This window comes from Bidens hawaiensis, unplaced genomic scaffold (genome assembly GCF_021521415.1).
Source record: "Bidens hawaiensis isolate Kalapana, Puna unplaced genomic scaffold, B.hawaiensis_p1.1 tig00041686_1, whole genome shotgun sequence".
Taxonomy (NCBI): Eukaryota; Viridiplantae; Streptophyta; class Magnoliopsida; order Asterales; family Asteraceae; genus Bidens; species Bidens hawaiensis.
The window spans coordinates 11,579-25,952 of NW_027505732.1; the positions used below are offsets into that span (position 1 = coordinate 11,579).

At 41.2% G+C, this 14,374-nt stretch overlaps 1 pseudogene across 1 annotated transcript; it reads left to right on the forward strand.

The window, feature by feature from the left end:
* The first annotated feature begins 547 nt into the window (after positions 1-547).
* LOC143615021 (protein NLP6-like) lies at positions 548-8,918 on the forward strand (annotated as a pseudogene). Its single transcript, XR_013150395.1, has 4 exons — positions 548-738; positions 1,411-1,919; positions 5,964-5,994; positions 7,981-8,918. The product of XR_013150395.1 is annotated as a protein NLP6-like (transcript).
* Positions 8,919-14,374: the final 5,456 nt, after the last annotated feature.

Here is a 14,374-nt window from a genome sequence, read left to right on the forward strand (position 1 = left end):
CTTCACAAAACCCGGTTCCCTAATTTACGGTTGATAATAAATAGTCAAACCCTAACTCAGCCTGACAGCCACCAATCTTGACTGTCGATCACTGATGAACACGAACCAGAAATTAACCCTGCGATCTCCAAGAGTTATTCACGGTGATGGACCTACCCAACCCTAATCACCAAAAAACAGATTCGAACCAAAACCTTCTGCGAAATCGTTACCAGTGCAACGAACCGTGTGTCCAACAAGCCAAAGCTCTGATGCCACTTGTTAGGAACAAAGCGGCGCGCGGAAGCGAAACAACACACACATGCACAACGATAAACACGTATAAACGAAAATATAAACGACACAAGAATTTAACGTGGTTCGGTCCCCGCGAGGGGACCTACGTCCACGGGCTGCAACTAGGTTTTCTTATTAGCTCAGAACAAAGATTACAATTACATGATGGGATATATATAATAAACAATATTAGGGTTAAACATAATTAAGAACCAAAACTGGGCCTCCTAATAAAACCGGCCCAAAGGCCTTCATAACCCAACACTCATTACGTTTCATTAAACAGGCTCGACTGGTGACGTGTTTTTAGAAATCTAGAAGCTTGAATGCCTTTGAAGGAGCAGTTGCAGGCATTTGATTCTGCATCTATGGATGAGTTCCGTTTTGAATCGCCAACTGTTCCACTTTCTGGTGACTCGAGATACCTGACACCACTTTGGGTTTCTCAATCGAGGAGCAGTGGTATGTCTTACTGTCTAATTTTCTTGTTAACTTGTGTAGTAAACTTAATATTGTGACTGTGAAGGAGAAAACGGTATAATAACACTTTCATTTGTGAAATTGTGATAGGTTGGACTTGTATGGAACATTAAATAAAATTAAAACTGATAAGATTTAGGTTTCAGTATGTATTTATTTTACATGTTGAAGTATAGAACGTCTTCTTTCTCGGCATAGTTTTGGACTTATATACATAAACACACGCACACAGAGATACATCCTTCAGTTGTCATTTATTGTTCTTTAATTTCTTAGTCTTTATACCCATGTAACACATATTCATATATGCTAGACTTTAATCTTGAAACGGGTCATCAAGAAGGTTAAAGAGTTGTTTATTAGTTTGGTATTTTTAGTTCTGTGTTATTATTGTTCTTTTGTTTTTGGTATGGGTCAAGAGTCAAAGTCAAGGCAGTCAAGGTCTAAGCATACATCAAGCATGCGGATTAAGTTTTGGTCTATTTAAATGTGTCGTATCACTGTAAGTTTATTGAGCCAATTGTGCAAGTTTATTCGTAATAAAAAAGAGTCTTGATTGGTGTCTGTTTATGAAATCTGGGCCAAAAATATATTCCTTAGAAAGTTACAAGTTAATACTGCTTGGGAGCCTCTGACATGGGCTGTAAACTGTAGGTTTGGAGCTGGAAGATGCCAATATTGTCACAAATCATCAGAAAATACAGAACAAGATATATGCTGTGCTGAAGGTATTAACTTTCCGGGAGCAACATGTTCTTATGCAGTTTTGGTCACCTTGTATGGTTCAGAAGAGCCGGTTACTTACTACTAAGGATCAACCATTTGGTGTTGGGGTAATTGATGAAGGGCTTCTTAGGTAACGGCGGGATTCTGAGCTCAAATCTTTTACTGTGGATAAGGATCATAATGAAGAGGACTGTAGTACTGCAGCTCGAGTGTACATACGAGGATTGCCAGAGTGGACACCAGATGTGACTAATTACTCGCCAGAACTTTTCCCCCAGCTAGAGTGTGCGAAAAGTTGTAATTTCCATGGATATTTGGCTTTTCCGGTTTTTGATTTAACTACAAAATTATGTGTTGGTGTGCTTGAGCTTTTGACTACGTCTACAAGGTATCCAAGTTATGCTCCTGAGGTTAAAGATATCAACGATGCACTTAAGGTTTCCATCTTTCCTCTAGCTTTGATGATATATCTCATTCTTAAGCCATCCGTATTTGTGTTTTGGCGCACACCTACACTGTTTGTTTTACTTTTTTTTGTGTTCTGCAATTTGGTTTTTTGGTTGATTTATGTTTTCTGTTGCATAGTAGTTTATGCTTCCTTATTGTAACCATTTTCAAATTGTTGTCATATTGCAGGCACATAATCTGACAATTACACAGGGGACCCACAATATCGATTGCCCATTTGTGGAAAGGCCATGCGGAGGTCACCGGAATCAAGTTGTTCTTTGGCCGCATGGTGTTTGGCGCATAGCTCTGACACGCTTTGCATTTTTGGATCTCTTTTAACGCGTCCAAGTACATGCCTGGCCAATAGTAACCTGCACTCATTGCCTTGGCAACCACCATGCGCGGGCCAACATGTATTCCACAGATTCCTTCGTGTATCTCTCTGATCACATAGCTTGCTTCCTCAGCATCTAGGCATTTCATGAGCGGTCCAAGATAAGAGCGTCGATATAACGTACCATCAAGCAGTTCGTAGTTCTGCGACTTGTGTCTTATCTTCCTCGCCTGTGCGCGATCGTCCGGTATCTTTCCCTCCTTCAAGAATTCCATTAATGGAGTTATCCATGATGAAGGTGTTGTAAGAATTACAAGGACAGACTTCGCTCCCACTGACGGGTTGCTCATTACTTCCACCCTGACATCTTTGCCAAAGTGATCGAAGCTGGTTGATGCCATCTTACTCAGCGCGTCGGCAGACTTGTTTTCACTGCGCGGAATATGTATGATTCCGAAGAAGTCAAATTGCTAGATGAGTTTTCTCGCCTGCTCTAGATACAGAGGCATGGTGTTCTCCTTGGCATCATAAAGGCCATTGACCTGTGCTTCTACCAAGTATGAATCAATATGGGCCTCTAGCTTTTTAACTCCGAACTTGTGCGCGATGCGCAGACCAGCCAGCAGGGCTTCATACTCAGCTTCATTGTTGGTGCTCTTGAAATCCAACCTGATTGCGTAAGTATATTCATGACTTTCTGGATCCACCAGCTTGAGGCCTGCGCCGGACCCTTCATTGTTTGAAGCTCCATCAGTGAATAATCTCCAAACATATTTTTCATTATTGGCTTGCGGAGGGTCAACCTCGCGCTGAGCCTCTTCAATTTTTCCTTCAGGGATTTCTGCGATGAAATCAGCTAAGACTTGTCCCTTTATTGCTGGACAGGGCTTATAGGCGATCGTGTGCTCTCCTAATTCCAGCGCCCATTTTGTCAGCCTTCCTGAGAGCGCGGGACGCCGCAAGACTTGCTGGATGTTGTAACCAGTCAGGACTTCAATAGGATGACCATTGAAATATCTATGAAGCTTGTGCGACGCGTGTGTTAGTGACAAAACTAACTTTTCCATGATGGAGTAGCACGTCTCAGGATCTGTCAGCACCCGACTCACATAATAGATTGGTGTTTGGATTCCCTTGTGATCCACCAACAACACTGCGCCGATGGCGCGCTCTCCTGCTGACAGGTACAATGTTAGAGTTTCGCCAGGAAGTGGAGCTGTGAGCGCAGGCAGATTTATCAGACATTCTTTTATCTCACTGAAAGCTTGCTCGGCCTCAGGCGTCCACTTGAATTGGCTTTTCTTTAGGCAATTTCTCAATGTGTTAACAAATGGGGTAGATTTGCTTGCATGGTTCGCTAGGAACCTGTTAATTGATACCAATCTACCATTCAACTTTTGAACTTCCTTCATGGTGGATGGTGAGGGCATGTCAAGGATAGCCTCCACCTTCTCTGGGTTCACCTTGAAACCATCCTTGGTGACCATTACACCTAGAAATTTCCCTTCTTCTACGCCGAATGTGCATTTGCTCGGGTTGAGCTTCATGTTTACTTCCTTTAGGCGCCAAAGGGTTTCTTCGATGTCTTTGAGCATTTGTTTTTCCTCCCTGCTTTTAATCACCAAATCATCCACGTAGACTTCTAGATTTCTTCCAATTTGCTCGTTGAAAACCGCATCCATGAGTCTTTGGTAGGTGGATTCTGCATTCTTCAAACCAAAGGGCATTTTTGTGTAACAAAAAACACCCTTGTCAGTTCTGAAGGCAGTCTTGTCCTCGTCTTGTGGTGCCATTTGAATTTGGTGATAGCCCTTGTAGGCGTCCAGGAAACATTTGAGCTTAAATGGCGCCACAGAGTCCACTTTCGCGTCAATGTTTGGGAGGGGGTAACAATCTTTTGGACATACTTTGTTGAGGTCCTTGAAATCAATGCACATCCTCCATGACCCGTTGCTCTTCTTTACCATCACAGGATTGGCTACCCATGTTTGGTATCGTATAGGGCGGATGATATTTGCGCGCAGTAGATCTTCTACTTGCTCATTCATGGCCTTTGCCTTCTCATCCCCCATGACTCTCTTCTTTTGAGCAATTGGCTCTACAGACTTGAAGGTGTTGAGAGAATGTTGCGCCAGGTCTCGCGGAACCCCAGTCATATCAGAATGTTGCCACGCGAAGACCGACATATACGTTGTGAGCAATCTTTTCATTCTCAACCTTGTGTCGTCTGATATCGTAGCTCCAATTGTGATTGTTTGCTCTGGGAATTTTGGGTTGAGAATCCATTCATCTGGCGCGTTGTTTGCCATTGGAAGTTTCATTCTCCCTCCCCTCGGTATACTTGTCACTGCGCACAAATGATCTCGGTATACAAATGTTACACCTGTTGGTGTTGGGAACCCCAGCGCGCCGTGCGCTGGTGACGGTATGGCGTTGAATTGAGCAATCGTTCCTCTACCCAAGATCATATTGTGGCATGAAGTGGTGGGCAAGACCAAGAAGTTGACAATTTCGGCTCGCTTGTGTTTCTCATCCCCCATTGTTAGTTCAAATTGTATCTGACCTAGGGGGTGAATGATTTCATTTGAAACACCCGAGATTGGTGCATTCACAATTTCGAGCCTTGCTTGGTCTGCTGGATCCAACTTCCTGAAACATTGCTCATACATGATGTCTGATTCACTGCCAGTGTCCACCAGGACTTTTGACACTTCATAATGAGCAATGTGTGTAGTGATGACTAGAGGACTGCTGATAGACGGGCCTCCCCTGATTCTTGGGAAGATTACTTGTTGCTCGCGCCAATCTCCTTGGACTTGCGCGCTTCTCTTTCTCGATCTTTGCCCTTGCCTTCCTCCCTCGGCTACACAGATTCTTTTGAACTTTTTGCTGGCTGAGGCTCCATCTGGTTGTTCATTCTCTGGTCTTGGGTTTTTCACCAGGTGAGCCAACTTGCCTGATTTCACATCTCTTTCAATCGCATCCTTCAAATGGTGGCATGCATCGGTGTTGTGCCCTGTGGACTTGTGAAACTCACAATACTTGCCACTGTTTGATGGTCCCTTGTGGAGTAATGGCTTGGGGCTTTTAAACTGGACATTCTCTGTGCTTAACACTTGTGAAGGCGTTTTAGTGAGGGGAGTCCATATTCTTGGTAGAGGTCTGTTAGGCTCTCTGCCGCCTTCCCTCTTGTCACTTTCTCTGCGATTACGAATGTCTTTTTGGGGCTGGGGTGAGCTTGGTTGCGCCTGCTTTTCTGCGGGAGAAAAACTGGTTTGTTGCAACCTGGACCATACGGAGTTCTGTTTGCCCCTCCTTTCATTGTTGCGCGGTGCTTCTGTTTGATGCCCTCTATCTCTTGCTCTATCTTGGGCAATTTGTTTTTCATTTCGCGCGAAGACTCACGATGCTTCCATTAGCTTGGCCCAAGTGGTTGGCATGCCATCTCTGCTCACGAGAGCTCTGCGGAGTTGATCACTGCGCGCACCTTGTATAAAGGCCACGCGCAAGAGTTGTTCAGTGATACCTCCAATTGCAAGGGATTCCTGATTGAAACGGGTTATGTAGTCTTCAATGGTTTCATCATTCCTGCGCATGCAGTGCATGATGTCATCGGGGCCGCGCGTGTGTCTGCGCTGCTGTACGAAGTGAGCCTGGAACTTCTCCAATAGCTCTTCAAACCCATCGATTTGTGCAGTCGGCAAGCTTTCGAACTAGACACGCGCTGCGCCCTTGAGGCAGCGAGCAAACATGTGACACCATGTTGGCATCGTCCAGCTTTCTAGGTTTCCAGTGTTGTAAAAACCTTGTAGGAAATCGTCTGGATCAGTTGTGCCGTCGTACTTGCCCAAACCACTTGGCATCTTGGTTTTGTGCTGAATGGGAGCCTTCGCGATGCGCTTAGTGAATTTTGAATGCTTCACCAAGATGGCTGGCCTGTATGGTGTGGTTACGTCTACTTGCCCTCTCGCTGGTGGGTTGTACGGTGTGTACAGATCCATATCGGCTTTGGCTCCAGGCGCTATGTTCATGTGCGCGCGGAGCTGTGAGCCGCCTGCATGAGTATCTCGTGTCTTCCTCATGCTGTGCACTTCTTCATCACTAAAATCAGCGTGTTCAGTGTGAACAGAGTGACCATCTTCCGGCGCGCGCGCCCTTTTTGTTGTTCCTTGAATGGTTTGCTTATCAAACGCGAGCCTTTGTGTTAAGTCGGCTAACTTTTTGTGTTTGACCAGCTCATTGTATTTGTCCATTAAACGTCGTTGTTCGTTTATGAGCCATTCTTTAGGGTCATTGGTTTCAACTTCTGGAGCCATTGGTCCTTTTTGTTTCGCGCCAGTCAGATTTTGGAACGTGAGATCGTCTGGAGGAGTTTCAGTCTGGCTATGAGGAGTTGTGATGAAGGGATGGTTACTGGTGGTGCGCGCAGAATCACGCGGCACCCTCAGAAACTGCTGTCCCTCATTAACATCCTCAAGCTCAATATCCTCCAGAACTTGATCGCTGTTTCGAACACCAGAAACCATGGTGAAGTTTTTCAGAGAGAACTGATGAGATGGTGATTTTGTTGCCGTTGTAACAGGTGATGGCGCCAATGAAGAAACGTGGATCGACTCACTGGTAGACGATCAACCTTCCTCGGGTATGAGTATGCTATTTCACCGATGGTTCTCCGGAGTATGAATTCTTCCACCTACAAAACGAGCAACACCGTGAACTTACCCCTCAGAAAGGGACAGAGGGGTCCTCTTTGGGGTAACCCTCCGGTGTGAGAATAAGAGATTGTAGGAGAAGATAATAATCTGAGAGTGAGTAAGGAATTGGAATGTATTTTCTTGCTTACCTCCCCTTGTGGAGGTGGTGTGGTATTTATAGTGTTAGGGTTTCCAATGATTGGGCTCAGATCCCATTAGGGCCTTTTTGGCCTCCTCCTATTGCTTTGCGCCACGTGTCCTTAGGACACCTGGTGCTTTTTCATTGATTATTCTCTGACCCAGGCATTTCACCTGACCCATGTGCAATCACGTGGTAGCACATGGGTTTTGCTGAGTTGTCCACCTTTCATTGGCAGCTGTCAACATCAGAGTATTCTTATTCCTTAAAGGATACCTTCTGGAAGGTTGTCTGACGAGCACAATCAAGGTTGTCCTTATCCTGATTTGGATAAGGACGAGGTTGATTATGTGCATGTGTGATATGCGCCTATCCTGAGGATGCGCGAGGTCTTCTCTTTATTCTCACGCGCAGATGTTTCATGCGTAGATGTGATATACGCAAGCATATGTAATATGCGCCACGCGCAGATGTGATATGTGTGAGCATATATGATGCGTGAGCATGTGATATGCGCCACGCGCATATGTGATATGCGTGAGCATATATGGTGCGTGAGCATGTGATACGCGTGAGCATATGTGATGCGTGAGCATATGTGGTATGCGTGAGCATATGTGATATGCGCCATGCGCATAGGTTTTGGCTTTGTGCCTTCATGATATCTTGATTTCAAGCCTCTTGTCTATATCTTGTGGGTTGACCCGCCCCGCTCGATGTTAAGGCGGGTACATACCTCTTTAGGTTTGCTTTTCCTGATTTATATGTGAGTTGGGCCCTGCTGATGTGTTATAATCTAATATTCTATTACTCAGGTTTAATATTTTTGCAGGGTTCTCTTCACAGTACTTTTTCTTTGCTTTGGAACTTTTATGTGACAGATGAGTTTCATGTACAGGTTCTTAACGAGCGCAGGGAAAAAGGTTTCAATATAATTTCTGGTATTCTGAAAGCGATATGTGACATCCACGGTTTACCTCTAGCTCAGACATGGGTCGTGCCCTCACACACTAGTTTTGTTGCCCATGAAAAGGTAATAGAAAATAGCTGTAGTAGTTTTGACACTAGATGTGTTGGGCAAGTCTGCATGTCTACAGCTGCTCTACCGTTTCTTCTTAAAGATGGAAACTTGTGGTCTTTCAGGAAAGAATGCACAGAGCGACACCTGGACAGGTCCAGTGGCCCTGTTGGCAAGGCATTGTCAACTCGTGGTTCTTGGTTTTGTACAGATGTAACCAAACTCAGTGAAGACGAGTACCCTTTGGTCCACCATGCAATTATGTTCAGGTTGACTAGCTGCTTTGCAATCTTCTTGCATAGTGTTGAACCGAATGAGGACTATGTGTTGGAGTTTATTCTACCTGCACACATCAAAGAGCGTAGACATGTACAGAACTTGGTCCAAACTTTGAAGCAGAACTTTGAAATAGCTTCTGGATTTGAACTGGGTGACACGTCAATGATGCAGGTTGTTGGACAACCTACTGATTCGTCTGTAAGCATGGTTACTACTGTTACCCAAACATTCTCGGACTCCGTGGCTAACAATTTCATGTCATCAGATTCAGAGTCATTGATGTCAACAGGCTCTACTGATGCTGGACAAAACAGCAAAGGGGGCAGAAAACGTAAAATTGGGTCACAGCCGGAACACCAAGATTAACTTAATCTGTCTGCCACATACATGATGCCTTTAGAAGTTCTCCACGTACATGAATTTTTTTTCCGACGGCCATCTAAAATGTTTACCTTAGTTAGGCGCATGTAACAGTTAACAATTTGATATTGTTAAAACTATATTAGCGCCGCCAAATTAAAGCATGATCCGTGGATCTTGGTTGTTAGTTTTGACAATTCAAGATAGTGTTGGGGTGAAGATTCATTTCGCTTTTTGGAACGGGTGCAGAAGGTGGTCCACAGTGACTCGCAGAGCCCGAGGAACAAAGGATTTATATTTAGTAGAATAGGCTTTGCGATCCAGAAGGGGATAACGGCGCAGCTTGTTGCTCGCTTATCCATTATCCAGATGTAATTTGGTTTGTGTTAAATGTTAATAAAAACTACCATGGGTTTGTTTTCCTAATATCCTCAACTGCAATTGAGCCAACTGTTCCTTTTGACCTCACACAATTGGGATGTTTGGAGTCCTTCAGCCCGCGAGTCCAAACATATTGGTCTATTTGACTAACCTACAAAAATGACAATTTGAAAAGAATCCAATTGCAAGTAATAAGAAACCAAAATACAAATGTTGTAGCGTAGTGGTAAATCGAATCATACCAGGCAACATAGATCGGTTCAGATCTTCCGATTCTCTTATTAACAATATAGTATGAAATATGTCTTATTATTGTTATTATTAGTTTGGCTAACAACTTCAGTTTACCTTATATACAAAGTAGTTTGAAACTTCAGGTCCAGTTAAAAATTTTGTAACTATAGTTAATCTGTGCAAAACTCTGATGTCTTATATAATTTGCTTTATCATTCTTTCTTGTATACATAATAGTATCACGAGGACCTTCTGGTGCGTTTGAAAAATTTGTAACGCATCATATATAAAATTACAGTTATCAAATAAACACATTTAACTTTTATGCAAATTTCATAGCTACTATGACACACACAACAAGTAATCAACATATAGTAATAAATGAAAAAAAAAAAAAAACTTCTATACCGCGATCTTTTAAGCGTGTGAATGATGGTGGGTTGGAAAGTAATCTGTAGCTTGGAACGTAAAAACGTAAATCTGTGTAGGCAGCGGCTTTGTAAAGATGTATGCGATTTGATTTTTTTGAGAAAATAAATAGTACTCGTAGCTTTCCTTGTGCAACCTTTCTCAAATAAAGTGAAAATCAACTTCAACACGATATTGCAATACCATAGAGTTGGAGCATAAGTTGTGTTTACCCCCAAAATCTTTTAGTAAAGCTTCTAACCAAGTTATTTCAGCAATGGTATTGGTTGGCTTCAAATGCTTTGCTGCGCAGTTAAATAATACGACTAGCTGAAGTTGTATTATTTCTAGTAACAATAATATCATCCATATAAACAACGATGTAAAGTAGAGTTGTTCCACTTTTGAAAGTGAAGAGATAATTGTCAGTCTTTGAGCCGTGAAACCCCAAGGGAAAAAGATTGATGTGATTTTGTAAACTTTGCCCAAGGGAAAAATAACATGAAATAGAATGTGAAATTGTAGTTACAGGTAAAAAGAAAACAATTGGAAAGCATAAATTAAAGAAGATGATCATGTGGATGACTAAGCCTTCAGTTGCCTCACAGCAAAGACACACGTACTGTGCAATGAATATGTGCTTATTGATAGAGCGGAGAAGCAAAAAAAAGAGTGTAAAACCCATCTTCACCAGGGCCTGTGAGAAGGATAGTACGTGTAGACTTGTTTTCCACAACAAAAAATTTAGGAAGATTGTCTAAATAGAATTTTTGAGTAGATAAAAATGTACCTTTTAATTTCAGGAACTTCAAGGATATAAAGATATGCTCGAACAAGACCGGGTCCCTGTCGTTCACCGGTTCACCAATGTTAGCAAGAGCAGAGACATGTTTTGGCACGACTTAGATAAGCGAGGGGTATTTCATTTTCATACCCTTTCAAGTTTCATCTAAAGCCCAGGCAAGTGAAGGTGAATCCCATAATTCATGGGCAGTTGTTCCTTTAGCATCGGCAAAACTTGAAATATATTTACCAATGTAGGCATGTAGCGATTTTGTGATTGTTAGTGTTGTTGGAAATTTGTCGAGAAAACGGATTGCTGTTGACCATGTGAAACTTGCATAAAAATTAAGTAGTATGAGAATAATTTATAGGGAAAGTGATGTATGTTTCATGGATTAAGTGTCGGATACAATAAGATACAAAGGTAAATTAGATCATATATATACAAGAACTTCTTGTGTATCATGTGGCAATGTGGTATATATGGCAACACCGGAGACAACCAACTATACGAGTACAGAGCCAATGATGAGTTATAATCTAATTTTTGATTTCGTGTAAAGACATATTTGATAGTTCGCCATTTCGGATTAAATAATTCTGTTTTTGTCTTTTTTTTTAAATATTTGTTTTATTAATTCCAACGGTCATTTTTGGTCGTTGTCGGTCCCAACTAACGAAACGGCTTTTAACGTCCCATATTTAACGTATTTGTTCCTAACGGTCCGTGACTTACAGAATCCTAACGCCGTTACTTGCATGTCGCCGGAAAATTACTTTTGGCTGGAAAAATCACATTTTTAGCCGGAAAACTCAACCTGAACACTGCGAACACCACCAAGCGATTCCAACGATGGTTCTAGGGTTAAGAAGACCTCAAGAGTTGGGGCTTTTACTAGAAAAAAGTTCCTAAAGTTCCGGTCCAAGGCTACAAAGATGTTTGAGACGAAAATGTTTGAGTTTTTCTGCAAAAAACGATTTTCCTGCGACCTGCGACTAACGGCTCTAGGATTCTATTAGTCGCGGACCGTTGAGAACAAATACGTTAAATGATTGGACCGCCAACAACCAATTTATTAGTTTAAACCAACAGCGACCAAAAAAATAATATTTGACTAATAAAAACCTAACACATTTTTTTTCAAATAAGTAGAATTAATAAAATAAAATGATGGTGACAGGCATTTGCCCTTTTCTTTTCGGTGGAGAATGAATGGTTCACATTTGACAGTCATGAACCGACAAAAGTTCATATAATGTTTTGAACAGTTCAAAAGTCCATGGCCATGCGTTAAATTCGGTGGAAAATCAGGCCCGGTTTCGAGAAGCAAAAATTTTTTGGGTCAAAGGCGAAATTTTTTATGGGCATTAATTAAAAATGAGTATTTTGTTGGTTTAAACAATTAGGGTGCAATTACTGTACGCTATTGTCTTAACGTACGGTAGGTACACGAGACGCTCAAAGGCAAAAAACAAAGACAAAAACCTAAAACGCTCAGCAAAACGCTCAAAAAATGGTCTTTGTGAAAAAAACGAAAAATTGATCGATTAACCATCCAAAACTGTATTTTTGGAAGAACAAATGATTGATTGGATATGTATTGACCATTCCGAAATGTTTGGATGTGATTTCATGGATCGATTCGTGAAAAAATGGATTCGCGTACGTTAATGTACGTTAAGAATTAGTGTTTTGGATCTTTTTACTAAACAATTAATTTTTATATTGGTTTACTTGGTTATAATTGTAGTTGTTTAATATATTTTTTTTTGTATAAAGTAGAATTAAACATGTCTCAAATGAAACTTGAACCCATAACCTTTGATTGAGAGTAATACCCCTTTGTCACTAGACCAAGCTAGTTTTTATGTAATTAAGTTTAAATATTAAATGTACATAATATTTTTAATAAAAATAAATATAATTTAAAAAAAAAATTCGGGCCTAACGAGATGTCGGGCCTGTAATCGTCGACCATCCCGCCACTCTTATGGGCCGGCCCTTTGGAAAAGTCCCCACTTTTTATTTCATTGACAATTTCTTTAAGGAATTTCCAGGAAACTGTTCGTTGATCATTTCTGCCATTCATTTTTTTTTCTTTTCCAAAATTTAATATTCGTTGTGGTCTATTATATGTTCTCAATTTTGTGATTAAGCATTCCATTAACAACCTTTAATATTCATTGTATGTCAAATTTGTCGAATTTATAACTTTAGAAGGATGATTGGACCAACCCTGTCCTTGGCAACTCTTTGCTGATCAATACGAAATCATGGAGCCACTTTAATTTACCTAACAACTCAAGCAGAATATATAGCCCAAACGACGACTATCACGTTAATTTTGATTTACGACCTATCATCACACACTATGGTAATATCTCGACTTCCTTAAGGAGCTATGCATTATGCAAGGCCCGGTTTTGATTACTTAAGTCTTTCGTATTTGTATTAGTCTAGTTTTCGTTTATGTACGTTTACGCTTATATGTATTGGCCCGACGCCTTGTGTACTTGGTGCCTATTAGGCTTGTTATTAATAAAATGGTGTATAACATACCACACTATATAATGTGTGTGTATGGAATACACCAAACAACTCTTGCATCTTTCATTTTATCCAAGTAAACAAAACTCTTTCAACTCCCTCACCCACCTTCCAAACTTTCGGCTCTCTCTAACTGATGCAGGAGCATCCGGCTCATTAAGTTGGCCCGACCTAAATGTTAAGTTTATTGTTATTTATAAATATGGTTACTATGTCTCTTCTCTAGTTAGTTTTTTGATATTAAGAATATTGTAAAGAACGTTTGTTCTTGAACCTTTTGGTTCGTCTAATCATGTGATGCCGAATCCACGGCTTTACTCAAATGGTTCAAGAAACTCATAGTTTATTCATAGACTTCATCTAACCGAATGGTTAGAGACGAACCAAAAGGTTCAAGAACAAACGTTCTTTACAATATTCTTAATATCAAAACACTAACTAGAGAAGAGACATAGTAACCGTATTTATAAATAACAATAAACTTAACATTTAGGTCGGGCCAACTTAATGGGCCGGATGCTCCTGCATCATACTCCCACTCTTGAAAAAGACTCGACCTCGAGTCTTATAAAAATCACCTCGATTCACAAAACTTGCAACCTTTCGATCTTGATTCGTCTATTTAAGATGTTCAAGCAAGGCCCCAAAAAGAACTAACCCAAAAGAAACTTCATGCATGAATATGATCGCATGCAAAAATGAAGATCAAATTGGCATAAGTTTTGGTAGGATTATCCATAAGTTTAGTAACTCCATTAACCCCAATATATATGTTATTTCATTTTGAAAATTGAAATGCATAGGAGAAGCCATATTTGAGAGTCAACATGCAATCCCCCACAATTGTCGGCTCAATAAATGGAACTTCCATGATTAGCAAATCATCTCCAACCAACTTGTCACCACCGGATTTGCTACCCTATCACCACTAGCGGCCACTATAGCCAACATAGCACCCCCTCGCCAACTGCATCCATGTCTTCTCCTGATCTTTTTTTTTTTGATGTCTGATGTCGTGTTCTTCAATCGGCCAAGAACCCTAACCGAACCACCACATATCATCTCTTTTAAAAAACAAAACAAAAAATAAATGGATAGATCGCATTCATTGAAGGATAATCCTCCTCCCCGAGGCTTCAGTCCCGGACTTAAAACCTGATTCAGTTTCCTTCAACATTTGCATCCCTTAAGTCGGGACGAACTCCGTTGTCTTCACCATACACTCATAATGAGCCACCCGTCTCCCGTTGTTATCTAAGAAGAA